Source organism: Castor canadensis, chromosome 3, assembly GCF_047511655.1.
Source record: "Castor canadensis chromosome 3, mCasCan1.hap1v2, whole genome shotgun sequence".
Taxonomy (NCBI): Eukaryota; Metazoa; Chordata; class Mammalia; order Rodentia; family Castoridae; genus Castor; species Castor canadensis.
The window spans coordinates 147522641-147542001 of record NC_133388.1 but is presented as its reverse complement, the minus strand read 5'-3'; the positions used below and the strand labels follow the sequence as shown (position 1 = coordinate 147542001).

General features: G+C 37.3%; 2 pseudogenes; one reads left to right on the top strand and one right to left on the bottom strand.

Moving 5' to 3' along the window:
* The first annotated feature begins 1696 nt into the window (after nucleotides 1-1696).
* LOC141421348 (centromere protein L pseudogene) lies at nucleotides 1697-2734 on the top strand (annotated as a pseudogene).
* A 5326-nt stretch (nucleotides 2735-8060) lies between these two features.
* Nucleotides 8061-19361, bottom strand: part of LOC141421445 (solute carrier family 7 member 12-like) — a 60185-nt pseudogene continuing 48884 nt past the window's right edge.

The window sequence follows — 19361 nt, the reverse complement described above, 5'->3', positions numbered from 1 at the left end:
CAGTTCCAAAGCTGCTTACATGAATCTGCAGAACAAACAAATGAGCATCACACACCACATGTGACTCCCCTACCCACCTTCTGGAAACAATCCAGTGCAGCCCCTTGGCAGACTGAAACCCCCCTCTCCCAACAAAAAAACCCTGAAAAGCATAAAATGCAAATTATAATGTAACACTGACAGTGGGGATAGGGGTGTAATGCTGAACCTGTCCCAGATAGCAGTGGTGGAACAAAGAGCCTAACTCTCAGTGCTGAGCCCTCAATGAATAAACAGCAACAAGCCTGAGAATGGTGGTGGGGTGACAAGTCAACCTTGAGAGGAACTGCTAGCACTAAGCAGAGGTTGGAAGAGGCACAAAGGCTGAAAGTGGAGATGGGGTGACAAGCCAACCTCTCAAAGCCAGGCAGATGGTGGATCCTGGAGCTGGTCTTATGGGACAGAGGGCAGTATTCAAAACTGAATTGCCCCACCTTGCTAGGGGAGGGTCTAACCAGAGTTGCAGCTGAAGGGCAATGTAGCTGCTTAGTGAAAACCACAACAGCTCTGAACACCCTGCACAAACTGGAAGACTTACCTCACTTTCCAATTGCAACTTGCCCTGTGGACAGAAGGAACCAAATACTACTCACAAGCCAGTCACTGGGTGAGACCATATCAGAGCTCCCACTTGTACACTTATATGAGGATTGGACACCTGAGGAGTAAGTCCAGAACTTTTACCAAACAGACTGAACTTTTTGTTGTTTCTACCTGATTTTTTTTTCTGTATTGCTAATTTCACCATCACTATTTTCTTATCTCTATTCTTACCCCCTTCACTTTCCCTCCTTTTCCTGTGTTTTAATCCATTGTTCTCCCTCCCAACCACTCTTTTCCCCCTTCACATCCACACTCACCCCCTGTCTTCACTCTCCCCTCCTATTCTTCCCTCCTACACACTCAGGAACTATTGGCCATCTGTACCAACTATACACAAACCCAGCCCCATGCAATCCCTAATACAGGCATCCTCCACTACAGCAACAGGAATATACCCAAACATGCACAAGGGCCTCAAAATCCCATACCTCTTCCCCAATATAATACTTAATGGGGAAAAACTGAAACCATTTTCCCTAAAGTCAGGAATGAGACAAGGATGCCCACTCTCCCCAAGCCTATTCAACATAGTCCTGGAATTCCTAGCCAGAGCAGTAAGACAAACATAAGCAATGCAAATAGATAAAGAACTAGTCAAACTATCCCTATTTGCAGATGACATGATCTTATACCTCAAAGACCAAAAACTCCACCCCCAAAACTCCTAGACACCATAAAGAGCTTCAGCAATGTAGCAGAACACAAAATCAGCTTACAAAAATCAGTAGCTTGGCAGAGCCGTTAGGTATGCGGAAATGTCCTTCCCAACACAGAATCGCGGGCCTCGCCTGTTCTGAGGGAATGGGGTCTCCTTACCGGGAATTTCAGTCTGGACAATTTTGGAGCCGGGTTTGAAGAATGATTTCTAAATCCAGAACGGGCGACAGTGTCATCACGGCATTTTATTGATGACCCTGGACCAGTCTGGTGGCCCAACATCCCAGAAGAGAGCCATGCTCCCACCATGTTAGTTTGCTGTAAATGGTTCTGAATTTTAAGCCCATGCTGGCATCAAATTCCTGCCTCAGCCTCCTGAGTGCTGGGATTATAGACCATGGATTCTTATGAGTCACCAGAATCAACTCCTAGACACAGGTTCTCCTCAAGTCTTAAAGATTACTTTATAGGTACCACCCCTCAGCAGAAGTGACTGGAATCAGTCAGGAAGCAAACTTCATTTGCCCCAACCCCATCTCGAAGGAAAATTCTCCAGTGTTCACAATTTCAGGAAGATGTCGATCCTCATAAAGTTGCATTCCTTCTACATAAACAACGGACTTTATATAGTTTAATTCCCTTGTATAAATTCTCATATGCTAATCTCAGAGAGTATTCTAGACTTCTGAGTGCACTTATTGCTGCTGAAAAGCACAAAGGACTTGCTGTGCAAGTGGGAGAAGATCTTAACGTCAAAGTCATTTTTTCTACTCTCCTAGGACTGAAAGGGACACAGAGGGACCCTGAAGCAGTTCTTGTCCAGATTCTGTCAAAATCTCAGCTGCCACCTGAGAGCAGAGAAGATAAAGTGGTGTGGACTGGTTGGTTCTGCTGTGCATTTGGAGATAGTCTTCTGGAGACTACCTCAGAAGACTTCACCTGCCTACCATTATTCCTTGCAAATGGAGCAGAATCTCATACTGCCATAATTGGAACTTGGTTTCAGAAAACCTTTGACTGTCATTTCAGTCCTTTAGCAATCAACTCATTTAATCTTTCCTGGATGGCTGCCATGTGGACTGCATGCAAAATGGACCATTATATGGCTACTGAATTTCTTTGGTCTGTACCCTGTACCCTCAAAGTCTGGACATTTCTTATGCAATACATCCAGAGGATGCAAAAGCTTTGTGGGACAGCATCCACAAAACACCTGGGGAGGTTACCCAGGAGGGAGTTGACTTATTTATGGACTGCCTTTATTCACATTTCCATAGGCATTTCAAAATTCATTTATCAGCTACAAGATGAGTTCGTGTTTCAACATCTGTAGCTTCAGCACATACTGATGGAAAAAGTAAAGACTCTGTGTCATAACTACCTTATCAGTGTGTTGGCATATTTGACAGAACTGACAATTTTTCAAATTGAGTGAGGCTTTGTGTAAGACTATGGATTATATGCCCTTTCCTCATTGATTATTTGCTTAGTTGCTGTGCTGAGAGGGACTGAAAGAAAAATGGGTATCTGTCACTTTGCATCTGTTTTCCTCACAGTGCCTTTGGAGTTGTCCAGATGGAAGCCAAGAAGGATTTGGAAGAACAAGGGATGTGGTAGTGGGTGAGCCACAGCCATGTGCTTATGCAGTAGTCATGGTGCTGTAAGATGCTAATCCCTAGAAAATGCTGAGTTGCTAATTTGTTGGTTATCTTTTTAAAAAGTATACAATGTTCATTATCAAACTTTTAGGATTCAAATAAATTTATCTAATATTTTGTATTTCAGGTGTAGGTTTTTAAAACTGCTAATCATTTTTAAGCAATTTTGAACTTGTGCTCAGGAATTTTTGTCTTTGTAAGATATTTTCCTAGCATTGTTTTGTTGTACAGAATTGGCCATTAAAATCCCCTCAAAAGGAAAATAAAGATTAATATACATTTTTTTAGCCACTGATAATGTTTGTTTTTAATACTGTTCAATTTTTATTGCAATGTTGAATTAAATATTCAGTTTTAAAATGAAAAAAGCAAACAAAAACCAAAAATCAGTAGCTTTTCTATACACCCACATTGAACAAATTGAGAAAGAATATAGAAAACAATTCCATTTATGGTAGCCTCAAAGAAAAATCAGATACCTAGGAGTAAACTTAACAAAGGATGTAAATGACCTCTACAAGGAGAACTACAAACCACTGAAAAAGACATCAAAGAAGACTACAGAAGGTGGAAAGATCTCCCATGCTCATGGATTGGCAGAATCAACATAGTAAAAATGGCTATACTACCAAAAGCAATCTTCATGTTCAATGCAATTCCCATCAAATTACCAATGACATTCATCACAGAGATTCAAATATTTACCCTAAAGTTCATTTGGAAACACAAAAGACTGAATAGCCAAGGGAATACTGAGGAAAGAAAGCAATGCTGGAGGTATCACAATACCCAACTTCAAACTATGCTACAGAGCTATAGCAATAAAAACAGAATGGTAATGGTACAAAAACAGATTTGAAGACCAATGGAACAGAAAAGGACCGGACATGAATCCACACAGCTATGTCCACCTTATTTTTGATTAAGGCACCAAAAACATACAATGGAGAAAAGACAGACTCTTTAACAAATGTTGCTGGGAAAAATGGTTATCTGCCTGCAGAAAACTGGAACTTCATCCATGCCTCTTACCCTGTACTAGTATCAACTCAAAGTGGATTAAGGACCTTAATATCAGACCTGAAACCTTGTAATTAGTTCAGGAAAGAGCAGGTAATACTCTGGAAGTAATAGATATAAGGAAGGACTTCCTCATTAGAACTCAAGAAGCTCAGCAACCTAGAGAAATAGTGGACAAATGGGACTACATGAAATTCAAAAGATTCTGCACAAGAAAAGAAGTGGTCTCTAAATTGATGTGACCATCCACAGAGTGGGAGAAAATCTTTGCTAGCTATGTATCAGACAAGGTACTGATAACCAGAATATGCAGGGCGCTCAAAAAACTACACCCCCCTCAAATTCAATGAACCAATGAAGAAGTGGGCAACTGAACTAAACAGAACTTTTTCAAAGAAAGAAATCCAAGTGACCAAAAAGCACATGAAAAAGTGCTCACCATTCCTGGCTATACAGGAAATGCAATTCAAAACCACACTAAGATTTTACTCATTCCTATTAGAATAGTTATCATCAAGAACACCACCACCAACAAATGTTGGCAAGGATGTGGGGGGAAAAAGGAACCCTCATACATTACTGGTGGGAATGTAAGCTAGTACAATCACTTTGGAAAACAATGTGGAGGCTTCTTAAAAAACTGAATATAAATTTGTCATGCTATCCAGTAATACCACTCCTAGGGATATACCCAAAGGAATGCAACTCAGATTGCTACAAAGGCACAGTACACCCATGTTTATTGCAGCACTATTCACAATAGCCAAGCTATGGAAACAGCCAAGATGCCCCACTTCTGATGAATGGATTAAGAAAATGTGATAATTATACACAATGGAATCTTATTCAGTCACAAAGAAGAATGAAATTTTATCATTCACATTTAAGTGATGTAACTGGAGAACATCATCTTAAGTGAAGTTAGCTAGGCTCAGAAGGCCCAAAATTGCATATTCTTCCTCATATGTGGATTATAGACCCAAAAGAAATGCAGTAATATTGGACATGGGTCACACACTAAGGGGAGAACAGGCATTGGAGAAACAGGGAAAAGAAAGGAAACCTAAAACTTGAATGTGGTTGATATGTTCATTGTATAGGAACGAATATAGTCATCTTAAACTGGCAGAAGCCACTATAGGAAGAGGACCAGGAAGTAGTGAAGAGGTCTAGTAGAGATGAACCAGTGTGGGTTGTGGTAATATACTTGTGCATGGATGAAACACTAGGGATCTCTATATAGCTATCTTTATCTCAAACTTGCAAAAATTCTATATTTTTCTTACTATCTGTTATGTTTCTCTTCAACAACAGGGTCTGTCCAGAAGTCAGGGGTGGGCGAGGGGGTGAGGACTGGGGAGGGGTGGGTGAGGGGATGGGGGGTGAATGTGCCTCAAACAATGTATACACATGTTAGTAAATGTCAAAATGATAAAATTAAAAAAAAAAAGAAGAATGAATTCAGTCTCAAGACTGAATAAAATGGGAACCCTGCCAAGGTCTGCCACTGTCAGGAGCTGCCCTTTTTGTTTAACTTATCCATGGATGTGGTAGTTCCTGGACATCTGAACACAGGGAAGCAAATGTAGGAGAAATAATTTCCTAGGTGGCCTATATGAGTCCAGGAACTTGGGTTTCTTGTCTTCTTCCTTTTTTTTTTCTTTTTGTTTTTGAGCATAGGTAGGAAAGATTATTAAGGGAATGAATGAAAGCTCCCATGGGAAGGGAGGGGTCCTGAGCAGATCACCAGAGAAGTGACATGGCCTGAAGTTTTTACCCATTTTTCTCAAGTGTGTTGCTCAATCTGTATGCTAATTAGGTGTGTAGAAAGCAGCATTCTGGTTTCCTGTGCCTGCAATGTTCTGATTGATCAAGTCCTAGTCCTTCAACTGTCTTTATTCTGGTCTGTCCTGCTTTTCCTTCTTTCCACTTTTTAAGGTCATAGGAAGGTCATAATGGAGGTTTCCAGGGGTCCTTCTGTCTCATTCCCTCTCCGAGGAAGTAACCCTAACTGCCATTAGGCTGATTTGAGCTAGAAAGGGGCATCAGTAGGAGACAGTAGTCAGGGCCTTTTCACAGAGGTTCCCTGGTAAATGCGGGTCTTTATTTGAGGCTTCCACTTTTATCTTAAACTTAAGAGGTGACAAGGGAAATCTAGTTGTCAGGAAATTTATTTGATGTGTTCCAGGACCAGGTCAAGGAATTATCCAGTTACTTTTTTACTACAAGAGAAATCAAACAGAAATCAGTGAAAACCATCCATTAAAGTTAAAAAAAATGCTTTTTATATGTGGATAAAACCAGTAGGGTCTTTAAGAAGAACCATAAAAACATTAAGGAAATAGTATGTTAGATTGATAGCTGCTATAAAGATGGTAACCTGTGTCCATCCTCTGTCTATTTATGGGTTTCTCTTCCTAAACAATAATCTTTGAGTTTCTCTTGGGTGGAGTCTCACTCATTCCTGAGATGTTTTCAAGGCATTTTCCCTATTGTCCTTGGTTTCCTTTTATAGGCATTAGTATATTTAGTAGTCATACCTTCCTTGGTCATAACTTTAAAAATGTTTTTTTCTTGACATATTGAAAAAATTTTCCAATCTTTACCTCTACTTTTTTATTCCTTCTTTTTTACTGTCTGTATAAAATTAACCCAGTAATATCCATGCTATGGGATGAATCCTGGGATACTTTGAAAGTCCTCCATCATATTAATTAGCATTACACAAAGACTAAAGGATGTAGTAAGTATAACAAGTTCTTTGGCAGAGTATGAGTGCCTAGTCCAATTCCCAATAGAGCACATGTTTGCACCAGAACCATTATCTTGCCAGTATTGAATCATTTGTAATTAGCATTCTGGCTTTCCAAGCCCACATCAGAATCCCCATCAAACACTGTTTCCAGCATTTTAGGCTTCCTTTAAACTCTTTCTACAAACTTCTCCAAACCTCTTCCATAAGCCAATTCAAAAGGTTTCTGAAATATATTGTCAGGTATACCCACAGAAAACCCTCATATTGCAGAATCAGTTTGCTCTGTTAGTTTTCCCTTGTTGTGACAAAATACCTGAGCCTATCAACTTATGAGTAGGCATGGTTTATTTGGGTCATATTTTCATTGGTTTTACTATGTAGTGTTCACTCCATTGCTTTGGGCTGTGGTATGGCAGAACATCATAGTAGAAACATGTGGAGAAGGAAAACTGCTCACATCATGGCAGTAAGAGAGCAAAAATAGAGAGGAGGTGTTTAAGTTTCAATATACTATTTAAGTTCCCTCTGCCTCCTATTGACATAATTTCCTTCCACTGGTACAAAGTCCTAACAATTCCCCCTTAGTAGGGCCACGGTCTGCAGACCAAGCCATCAACACATGCTTATGGGGTACATTTAAGATCCAATCCATAGTAGTCTGGTCTGTCAACCTATCTGTTAAGTCTGTGCTCTCATGAAATAACTACATCTTGAAGGACCCACATTTTAATATTATCACCAGAATGATTGGATTTAATTTGTGATTTTTAAAAAGTTATGCAAAAGTTGAAACTATTGGTTAATAAACCTATCTTTCTTTCTTGCATGTGGAAGGCAAATGCTCAACCACATAGCTATATCCCCAGCCCGTTTAAAATTTTGGAAATCATTATTTTAACTATATAAATTTATGAAGTAATGTGTGGTATTTTGATACATGTATACAATTTATAATGATCAATGATCTACCTTCTTAAACATTTAAGTGATTTTTAACTAACATATAATAATTACATATATACACAAAGAACACTGTAATATTTGAATACATATATGTAATATTTACTGATAAAATCATGGAAATTAACATTTCCATCTACTTATCTGTTTGTATTTGGAGCCTTCAAGTTCTTCTCTACTAACTATCAAAAAACTACACATAACTCATAGGATAAATTTATTCTACATAGGTCTGGGGTGGGAAGGAAGTAGAAAGCTTTGTATTTATGAGTATACACATTTTAAAATAAGAATTACTTTTAAAATGTTTTGATTTAGTAAAATTTTTTACATTTAAGGTTTCTTATTCTAAATTTATTTGATCATGGTCAATGTACTTTTTCTTCAAAGACAGATTTATCTTGGTCTTCAGATGGTGAAACATTAAACAGTAATTGCAAATAACAAGTGACTGTATCAAAACAAACAGAATGTTGATTAAGGTGAACATGAATCCAGTAGCATAGAAGTACACTGAAAAGAATGATAACCTGATAAAGATGTTCCATTTTAGGAGAATGGATGACTGGCATTAAAATTAGAAGCAGAGATAAAGCTAAAGTTCCAAAAACAAATGGCAGCCATACCTGAAAATGAAAAGAAAATTAAATTAGTGATGACTTTGTCTCAAAAATTCTGTGACATCAAAAGAATATTACAAATGTTTCAGAACAAAAGTGTGATAACTGCAAATGTATTTTCAAATCCATTTAGAGGGATAGTCTCAGTATTACCTCAAAAAAATAACTTCATTGCAGACTAAGCAATTGCAAAACAGTGGAACTGAATCTATTTGCTCAGTCTACTGTGTTCTTGAATTTCTCTTGTATTCATCAGATTGTACCATTCATTCACTAAAATTAGTGCTTTATTAAACATGATTAGACATTATTGTCATAAACTAAAATTTAACTATGTGATTTTAGTATTAACTATTAAATCATTATTACTTTGGGGTATTAGGAAACCCAGCTACATAGTAAATGTTGGGTTTGTTCATAATACTTCTTTAAAGTGTGTTTTCCAAGATTGAAAGATCCCAAATCAATGACCTAATGATACATCTCAAACTCCTAGAAAAACAAGAACAAGCAAATCCCAAAACAAATAGAAGGAGAGAAATAATAAAAATAAGAGCTGAAATCAACAAAATAGAAACCAAAAAAACCATACAAAGAATTAATGAAACAAAAAGTTGGTTCTTTGAAAAAATAAACAAGATCGATAGACCCCTGGCAAACCTCACTAAAATGAGGAGAGAAAAACCCCAAATTAGTAGAATTAGGAATGCAAAAGGGGAGATAACAACAAACACCAAGGAAGTCCAGGAAATCATCAGAGACTACTTTGAGAACCTATATTCAAATAAATTTGAAAATCTTAAAGAAATGGACAGATTTCTAGATACATATGATCATCCAAAACTGAACCAAGAGGGAATTAATCACCTGAATAGACCTATAACACAAAATGAAATTGAAGCAGCAATCAAGAGTCTCCCCAAAAAGAAAAGTCCAGGACCTGATGGATTCTCTGCTGAATTCTATCAGACCTTTAAAGAAGAACTGATACCAACCCTCCTTAAACTGTTCCATGAAATAGAAAGGGAAGGAAAACTGCCAAACACATTTTATGAAGCCAGTATTACACTTATCCCAAAACCAGGCAAAGACACCTCCAAAAAGGAGAACTATAGGCCAATCTCCTTAATGAACATGATGCAAAAATCCTTAACAAAATAATGGCAAACCGAATTCAACAACACATCAAAAAGATTATTCACCACGACCAAGTAGGCTTCATCCCAGGGATGCAGGGGTGGTTCAACATACGAAAATCAATAAACATAATAAACCACATTAACAGAAGCAAAGACAAAAACCACTTGATCATCTCAATAGATGCAGAAAAAGCCTTTGATAAGATCCAACATCATTTCATGATAAAAGCTCTAAGAAAACTAGGAATAGAAGAAAAGTTCCTCAACATTATAAAAGCTATATATGACAAACCTACAGCCAGCATTATACTTAATGGAGAAAAATTAAAACCATTCCCTCTAAAATCAGGAACCAGACAAGGATGCCCACTATCTCCACTCCTATTCAACATAGTACTGGAATTCCTAGCCAGAGCAATTAGGCAAGAAGAAGGAATAAAAGGAATACAAATAGGTAAAGAAACTGTCAAAATATCCCTATTTGCAGACGACATGATCCTATACCTTAAAGACCCAAAAAACTCTACTCAGAAGCTTCTAGACATCATCAATAGCTATAGCAAGGTAGCAGGATATAAAATCAACATAGAAAAATCATTAGCATTTCTATACACTAATAATGAACAAACTGAAAAGGAATATATGAAAACAATTCCATTTACAATAGCCTCAAACAAAATCAAATACCTAGGTGTAAACCTAACAAAAGATGTGAAAGACCTCTACAAGGAAAACTATACACTTCTGAAGAAAGAGATTGAGGAAGACTATAGAAAGTGGAGAGATCTCCAATGCTCATGGATTGGTAGAATCAAGATAGTAAAAATGTCAATACTCCCCAAAATAATCTACGTGTTTAATGCAATTCCCATCAAAATTCCAATGACATTCATTAAAGAGTTTGAAAAATCTACTGTTAAATTTATATGGAAACACAAGAGGCCATGAATAGCCAAGGCAATACTCAGTCAAAAGAACAATGCAGGAGGTATCACAATACCTGACTTCAAACTATATTACAAAGCAATAACAATAAAAACAGCATGGTACTGGCACAAAAACAGACATGAAGACCAGTGGAACAGAATAGAAGATCCAGATATGAAGCCACACAACTATAAGCAACTTATCTTTGACAAAGGAGCTAAAAATGTACGATGGAGAAATAGCAGCCTCTTCAACAAAAACTGCTGGGAAAACTGGTTAGCAGTCTGCAAAAAACTGAAACTAGATCCATGTATGTCACCCTATACCAACATTAACTCAAAATGGATCAAGGATCTTAATATCAGACCCCAAACTCTTAAGTTGATACAAGAAAGAGTAGGAAATACTCTGGAGTTAATAGGTATAGGTAAGAACTTTCTCAATGAAACCCCAGCAGCACAGCAACTAAGAGATAGCATAGATAAATGGGACCTCATAAAACTAAAAAGCTTCTGTTCATCAAAAGAAATGGTCTCTAAACTGAAGAGAACACCCACAGAGTGGGAGAAAATATTTGCCAACTATACATCAGACAAAGGACTGATAACCAGAATATACAGGGAACTTAAAAAACTAAATTCTCCTAAAACTAATGAACCAATAAAGAAATGGGCATGTGAACTAAATAGAACTTTCTCAAAAGAAGAAATTCAAATGGCCAGAAAACACATGAAAAAATGCTCACCATCTCTAGCAATAAAGGAAATGCAAATTAAAACCACACTAAGATTCCACCTCACCCCTGTTAGAATAGTCATCATCAGCAACACCACCACCAACAGGTGTTGGCGAGGCTGCGGGGAAAAAGGAACCCTCTTACACTGTTGGTGGGAATGTAGACTAGTACAACCACTCTGGAAAAAAATTTGGAGGCTACTTAAAAAGCTGGACATCGATCTACCATTTGATCCAGCAATACCACTCTTGGGGATATACCCAAAAGACTGTTACTCCAGAGGCACCTGCACATCCATGTTTATTGCGGCACTATTCACAATAGCCAAGTTATGGAAACAGCCAAGATGTCCCACCACTGACGAATGGATTAAGAAAATGTGGTATCTATACACAATGGAATTTTATGCAGCCATGAAGAAGAACGAAATGTTATCATTCACTGGTAAATGGATGGAATTGGAGAACATCATTCTGAGTGAGGTTAGCCTGGCTCAAAAAACCAAAAATCGTATGTTCTCCCTCATATGTGGACATTAGATCAAGGGCAAACACAACAAGGGGATTGGACTATGAGCACATGATAAAAGTGAGAGCACACAAGGGAGGGGTGAGGATAGGTAAGACACCTAAAAAACTAGCTAGCATTTGTTGCCCTCAACGCAGAGAAACTAAAGCAGATACCTTAAAGCAACTGAGGCCAATAGGAAAAGGGAAACAGGTACTAGAGAAAAGGTGAGATCAAAAAGAATTAACCTAGAAGGTAACACCCACGCACAGGAAATCAATGTGAGTCAATGCCCTGTATAGCTATCCTTATCTCAACCAGCAAAAACCCTTGTTCCTTCCTATTATTGCTTATACTCTCTCTACAACAAAATTAGAAATAAGGGCAAAATAGTTTCTGCTGGGTATTGGGGGGGGGAGAGGGAGGGGGTGGAGTGGGTGGTAAAGGAGGGGGTGGGGGCAGTGGGGAGAAATGAACCAAGCCTTGTGTGCACATATGAATAATAAAAGAAAAATGAAAAAAAAAAGTGTGTTTTCCAATTTATCTGGTAAGAGTATCATCAAATAATAGAAAGATTAAAGTTAGAAATATCTGGTTTGAAATATAAGAATGAGTATGCTAGTCACTCATTATTTCCAGAAATATTCAGCTAATTCCTCCTGTGTGACACTATGCTAGATCTTTAGAACAGATAAAGGAGGTTCTTTTCCAGATAGTTTACTGTCACTGTTCAGGTATATAGCTTTGTGCTATTTAATTGATCTTATCCTTAGATTTTTCATTTGTAAAATAGTGTCAGGCATTATGCTGATCTTTAGGGTCTTTGTCAGAACCTCAATTTTCACACTTCAGTGTACCAGGCTCCACAAAATAGCATTTCTTAATTAACTTTGTAAATATAAATATATATATATATTTTTTTCATTTCTTACTCTGCTGTCAGACTGATAAAGTCTGAGGTGGAGAGATTGATAATTATTTTCCTAAACTGTCTAGGTGAATGCCTGAAACAGGTTCAGACAGCATATTTGTTGAATAAATGGTAACTCAAATTCAAACTATCATTATTCACCTTTTCAACATGAGGCATGGTTAAAGAGGAGTCATTTCAGGGGTTCAAAAAAAAGTGGAAGATAAAATAGGATATGATTTCTTAAAATATGATCAGTGGGCCAATATTCATAATAGTTTCCAAGATAATTGATATTAATACACAGTCCTAGGCTCCAATGGAGACAACTAATAAAGTTGAGCCTGGAATGTTGAATTTTAATAAGCACCAATAAGTTCTTGTTTGGGCATTGGCATGAAATATGTGATTATCATTTCACTTTCCACATTATCTCTATAATCAAGATGTACCTTGTATGGGCCACCTTCATTATATCTATAAGTTGATTAAGAAATAAACTGGAACATCCTAGGATTTACCTTGTAGCACACTTGACTTACATACTACAAATATAATATAAATGAAAATAAGAAATGAGTGGAATAAAGAAGCATGAATTAGAAATAAATATAGTTCACAAAAGTACGTGCAAAAACTGGCCACTACAAGGTATAAGCAAATCACTTGTTTTGGAGAGTGCCAACAGCAGGCAAAATTTTCCCAGTGGTTTTCTTACAAAATAAAATATTCTTCACTACAGTAAATGTAACAAATATTTGGGTTCTAGTATCAGAAAACCTGGTTCCAATGTCAAACTTGTTCTTTGAGGTCAGGTAATCAGTTTGAATCTAGGAGTCTCCTTGAACATTGTGGGTTTATAAAAGATTTATTCCAGTGGTTTGTTCTATATCTACTTATGTCTCTTTCTCATTCACTTTCTATACTGTTGTCAGAACGGTCATTTTGCCCAATTTTATTTTTGCTGCATTTGATTGTCTGGGTAGTTCACCTCAGTTGTGTACTCGACTCAAGATACAAATGGATAGCTACATCTGGCTTGTGATCTGCTCTTCAGAGTGTGCATAGCATGGGGCTGTGTCTTTGTAGTGGAAAGGGTGTTTTTAACAATACATTGCAGGGGCTTAGGATATAGTTCAATGGTACAGCACTTTCCTAGAATGAGTGAAGTTCTGTGTTTAATCCTCAGACTAACATTAAAAGATGCTTTAGAACCCTACAGTAGCCTTACCACCCAACAACATGAGAATGATTTTGTCTTGTTTGTTAAATTTAATTTCAATATTTTATAATCACCCAAGCTGAGATTTTGATTAACATTTTATAGAAACTAGAGCCTCTATTAAGGATATCATCAGGAAGATATCACATAAGCTGTGTTGACTTGTGAGCTGGGCAAATGCTTAATTAATTAATTAATTAATTTATTATTCACATGTGCATACAATGCTTGGGTCATTTCTCCCCCCGCTCCCTTACCACTCACCCTGTCCCCTTTATCTCCCCCCAGCCCCTCGATGACCGGCAGAAACTATTTTGCCCTTATCTCTAATTTTGTTGAAGAGAGAGTATAAGCAATAATAGGAAGGAACAAGTGTTTTTGCTAGTTGAGATAAAGATAGCTATACAGGAAGTTGACTCACATTAATTTCCTGTGCACGTGTGTTAACTTCTAGGTTAATTCTTTTTGATCTCACCTTTTCTCTAGTTCCTGGTCCCCTTCTAATATTGGCCTCAGTTGCTTTTAAGGTATCTGCTTTAGTTTCTCTGCGTTAAGGGCAACAAATGCTAACTAATTTTTTAGGTTTCTTACCCATCCTCATATCTCTCTTGTGGGCTCTCGCTTTTATCTTGTGATCAAAGTTCAAACCCCTTATTGTGTTTGCCCTTGATCAATGTCTGCATATGAGGGAGAACATGATTTTTGGTCTTTTGGACCAGGCTAACCTCACTCAGAATGATGTTCTCCAATTCCATCCATTTACCAGCAAATGATAACATTTTGTTCTTCTTCATGGCTGCATAAAATTCCATTGTGTATAGATACCACATTTTCTTAATCCATTCGTCAGTGGTGGGGCACCTTGGCTGTTTCCATAACTTGGCTATTGTGAATAGTGCAGCAATAAACATGGGGGTGCAGGTGTCGCTGGAGTAACCTGTGTCACAGTCTTTTGGGTATATCTCCAAGAGTGGTATGGATGGATCAAATGGTAGATCAATGATTAGCTTTTTAAGTAGCCTCCAAATTTTTTTCCAGAGTGGTTGTACTAGTTTACATTCCCACCAACAATGTAAGAGGGTTCCTTTTTCCCTGCATCCTCGCCAACACCTGTTGTTTGTGGTGTTGCTAATGATGACTATTCTAACAGGGGTGAGGTGGAATCTTAGTGTGGTTTTAATTGGCATTTCCTTTATTGCTAGAGATGGTGAGCATTTTTTCATGTGTTTTTTGCCATTTGAATTTCTTCTTTTGAGAAAGTTCTGTTTAGCTCACTTGCCCATTTCTTTACTGGCTCATTAATTTTGGGAGAATTTATTTTTTAAGTTCCCTATATATTCTGGTTATCAGTCCTTTGTCTGATGTATAGCTGGCAAATATTTTCTCCCACTCTGTGGGTATTCTCTTCAGTTTAGAGACCATTTCTTTTGATGAACAGAAGCTTTTTAGTTTTATGAGGTCCCATTTCTCTATGCTATCTCTTAGTTGATGTGCTGCTGGCTTTCCATTGAGAAAAGTCTTACCTGTACCTACTAATTCCAGAGTATTTCCTACTCTTTCCTGTATCAACTTTAGAGTTTGTGGTCTGATATCAAGATCCTTGATCCATTTTGAGTTAATCTTGGTATAGGGTGATATACATGGATCTAGTTTCAGTTTTTTGCAGACTGCTAACCAGTTTTCCCAGAAGTTTTTGTTGAAGAGGCTGCTATTTCTCCATCGTACATTTTTAGCACCTTTGTCAAAGACAAAGTTGGTCATAGTTGTGTGGCTTCATATGTGGGTCCTCTATTCTGTTCCACTGGTCTTCATGTCTGTTTTTGTGCCAGTACCATGCTGTTTTTATTTTTATTGCGGTGTAATATAGTTTGAAGTCAGGTATCGTGATGCCTCCAGCATTGTTCTTTTGACTGAGCATTGCCTTGGCTATTCGTGGCCTTTTTTTTTTTTTTCATTTTTCTTTAATTATTCATATGGGCATACAAGGATTGGTTCATTTCTCCCCCCTGCCCCCACCCCCTCCCTTACCACCCACTCCACCCCCTCCTGCTCCCCCCCTCAATACCCAGCAGAAACTATTTTGCCCTTATCTCTAATTTTGTTGTAGAGAGAGTATAAGCAATAATAGGAAGGAACAAGGGTTTTTGCTGGTTGAGATAAGGATAGCTATACAGGGCATTGACTCACATTGATTTCCTGTGCGTGGGTGTTACCTTCTAGGTTAATTCTTTTTGATCTCACCTTTTCTCTAGTTCCTGGTCCCCTTTTCCTATAGGCCTCAGTTGCTTTTAAGGTATCTGCTTTAGTTTCTTTGCGTTAAGGGGAACAAATGCTAACTAATTTTTTAGGTGTCTTACCTATGCTCACCCCTCCTTTGTGTGCTAAAGGTTTTATCATGTACTCAAAGTCCAATCCTCTTGTTGTGTTTGCTGTTGATCTAATGTCCACATATGAGGGAGAACATACGATTTTTGGTCTTTTGGGCCATGCTAACCTCACTCAGAATGATGTTCTCCAATTCCATCCATTTACCAGCGAATGATAACATTTCATTGTTCTTCATGGCTGCATAAAATTCCATTATGTATAGATACCACATTTTCTTAATCCATTCGTCAGTGGTGGGGCACCTTGGCTGTTTCCATAACTTGGCTATTGTGAAAAGTGCTGCAATAAACATGGGTGTGCAGGTGCCTCTGGAGTAACCTGTGTCACGCTGTCTCTTAGTTGCTGTGCTGCTGGGGTTTTGTTGAGAAAGTTCTTACCTATACGTACTAACTCCAGAGTATTTCCTACTCTTTCCTGTATTAACTTTAGAGTTTGTGGGCTGATATTAAGATCCTTGATCCATTTTGAGTTAATCTTGGTATAGGGTGATATACATGGATCTAGTTTCAGTTTTTTGCAGACTGCTAACCAGTTTTCCCAGCAGTTTTTGTTGAAGAGGCTGCTATTTCTCCATCATATATTTTTAGCTCCTTTGTCAGATACAGGTTGGTTATAGTTGTGTGATTTCATATGTGGGTCCTCTATTCTGTTCCACTGGTCTTCATGTCTGTTTTTGTGCCAGTACCATGCTGTTTTTATTGTTATTGCTTTGTAATATAGTTTGAAGTCAGGTATTGTGATACCTCCTGCATTGTTCTTTTGACTGAGTATTGCCTTGGCTATTCGTGGCTTCCTGTGTTTCCATATAAATTTCATGGTAAATTTTTCGATCTCTTTAATGAATGTCATTGGAATTTTGATGGTAATTGCATTAAACATGTAGATTACTTTTGTGAGTATAGACATTTTTACTATGTTGATTCTACAATCCATGAGCATGGGCGATCTCTCATCTTTCTATAGTCTTCCTCAATCTCTTTCTTGAGAAGTTTATAGTTATCCTTGTAGAGGTCATTCACATCTTTGGTTAGGTTTACACCTAGGTATTTAATTTTTTTTGAGGCTATTGTAAATGGAATTGTTTTCATATATTCTTTTTCAGTTTGTTCATTATTAGTATATAGAAAGGCTAATGATTTTTCTATGTTGATTTTATATCCTGCTACCTTGCTATATCTATTGATGGTGTCTAGAAGCTTCTGAGTAGAGTTTTTTGGGTCTTTAAGGTATAGGATTTTGTCATCTGCAAATAGGGATATTTTGACAGTTTCTTTACCTATTTGTATTCCTTTTATTCCTTCTTCTTGCCTAATTGCTCTGGCTAGGAATTCCAGTACTATGTTGAATAGGAGTGGAGATAGTGGGCATCCTTACCTAGCTCCTGATTTTAGAGGGAATGGTTTCAGTTTTTCTCCGTTAAGTGTAATGCTGGCTGTAGGTTTGTCATATATAGCTTTTATAATGTTGAGGTACTTTTCTTCTATTCCTAGTTTTCTTAGAGCTTTTATCATGAGATGGTGTTGGATCTTATCAAAGGGTTTTTGTGCATCTATTGAGATGATCAAGTGGTTTTTGTCTTTGCTTCTGTTAATGTGGTTTATTACGTTTAATTATTTTCATATGTTGAACCACCTGTGCATCCCTGGGATGAAGCCTACTTGGTTGTGGTGAATAATCTTTTTGATGTGTTGTTGAATTCGGTTTGCCATTATTTTGTTAAGGATTTTTGCATCATGTTCATTAAGGAGATTGGCCTATAGTTCTCCTTTTTGGAGGTGTCTTTGCCTGGTTTTGGGATAAGTGTAATACTGGCTTCATAAAATGTGTTTGGCAGTTTTCCTTCCCTTTCTATTTCATGGAACAGTTTAAGGAGGGTTGGTATCAGTTCTTCTTGAAAGGTCTGATAGAATTCAGCAGAGAATCCATCAGGTCCTGGACTTTTCTTTTTGGGGAGACTCTTGATTGCTGCTTCAGTTTCATTTTGTGTTATAGATCTATTCAGGTGATTAATATCCTCTTGGTTTTGTTTTGCATGATCATATGTATCTAGAAATGTGTCCATTTCTTTAAGATTTTCAAATTTATTTGAATATAGGTTCTCGAAGTAGTCTCTGATGATTTCCTGGACTTCCATGGAGTTTGTTGTTATCTCCCCTTTTGCATTCCTGATTGTTCTAATTTGAGTTTTTTCTCTCCTTATTTTAGTCAGGTTTGCCAGGGGTCTGTCGATCTTGTTTATTTTTTCAAAGAACCAACTTTGTGTTTCATTAATTCTTTGTATGGTTTTTTTGGTTTCTATTTTGTTGATTTCAGCTCTTATTTTTATTATTTCTCTCTTTCTATTTGTTTTGGGATTTGCTTGTTCTTGTTTTTCTAGGAGTTTGAGATGTATCATTAGGTCATTGATTTGGGATCTTTCAGTCTTTTTAATGTATGCAGTCATGGCTATCAACTTTCCATGGCTATCAACTTTCCTCTCAGGACTGCCTTTGCTGTGTCCCATAGGTTCCGGTAAGTTGCGTTTTCATTTTCATTGACTTCCAGGAACTTTTTAATTTCCTCTTTTATTTCATCAATGGCCCATTGTTCATTAAGTAATGAGTTATTCAGTTTCAGTTCTTTGCATGTTTTTTTTTTCTTTACTTTTGTTGTTGAGTTCTAGTTTTATTGCATTGTGATCATATAGTATGCATGGTATAATTTCTATTTTCTTATATTTGCTGTGGCTTGCTTTGTGCCCTAGGATATGATCTATTTTGGAGAAGGTTCCATGGGCTGTAGAGAAGAATGTATATTGTGTAGAAGTTGAATGAAATGTTCTGTAGACATCAAGTAGGTCCATTTGATCTATTGTATATTTTAGATGTTGAATTTCTTTATTGAGTTTTTGTTTGGATGACCTATCTATTGATGATAATGGGGTGTTAAAGTCTCCCACAACCACTGTGTTCATGTTAATATATGCTTTTAGGTCTTTCAGGGTATGTTTGACGAAATTGGTTTCGTTGACATTGGGTGCATAAAGGTTTATAATTATTATTTCCTTTTGGTCTATTTCCCCTTTTATTAGTATCGGATGTCCTTTTTATCTCATTTGATCAATGTGGGTTTGAAGTCTACTTTGTCAGAGATAAGTATTGCTACTCCTGCCTGTTTTCCGGGGCCATTGGCTTGGTAAATCTTCTTCCAGCCTTTCATCCTAAGCCTCTGTTTATTTCTG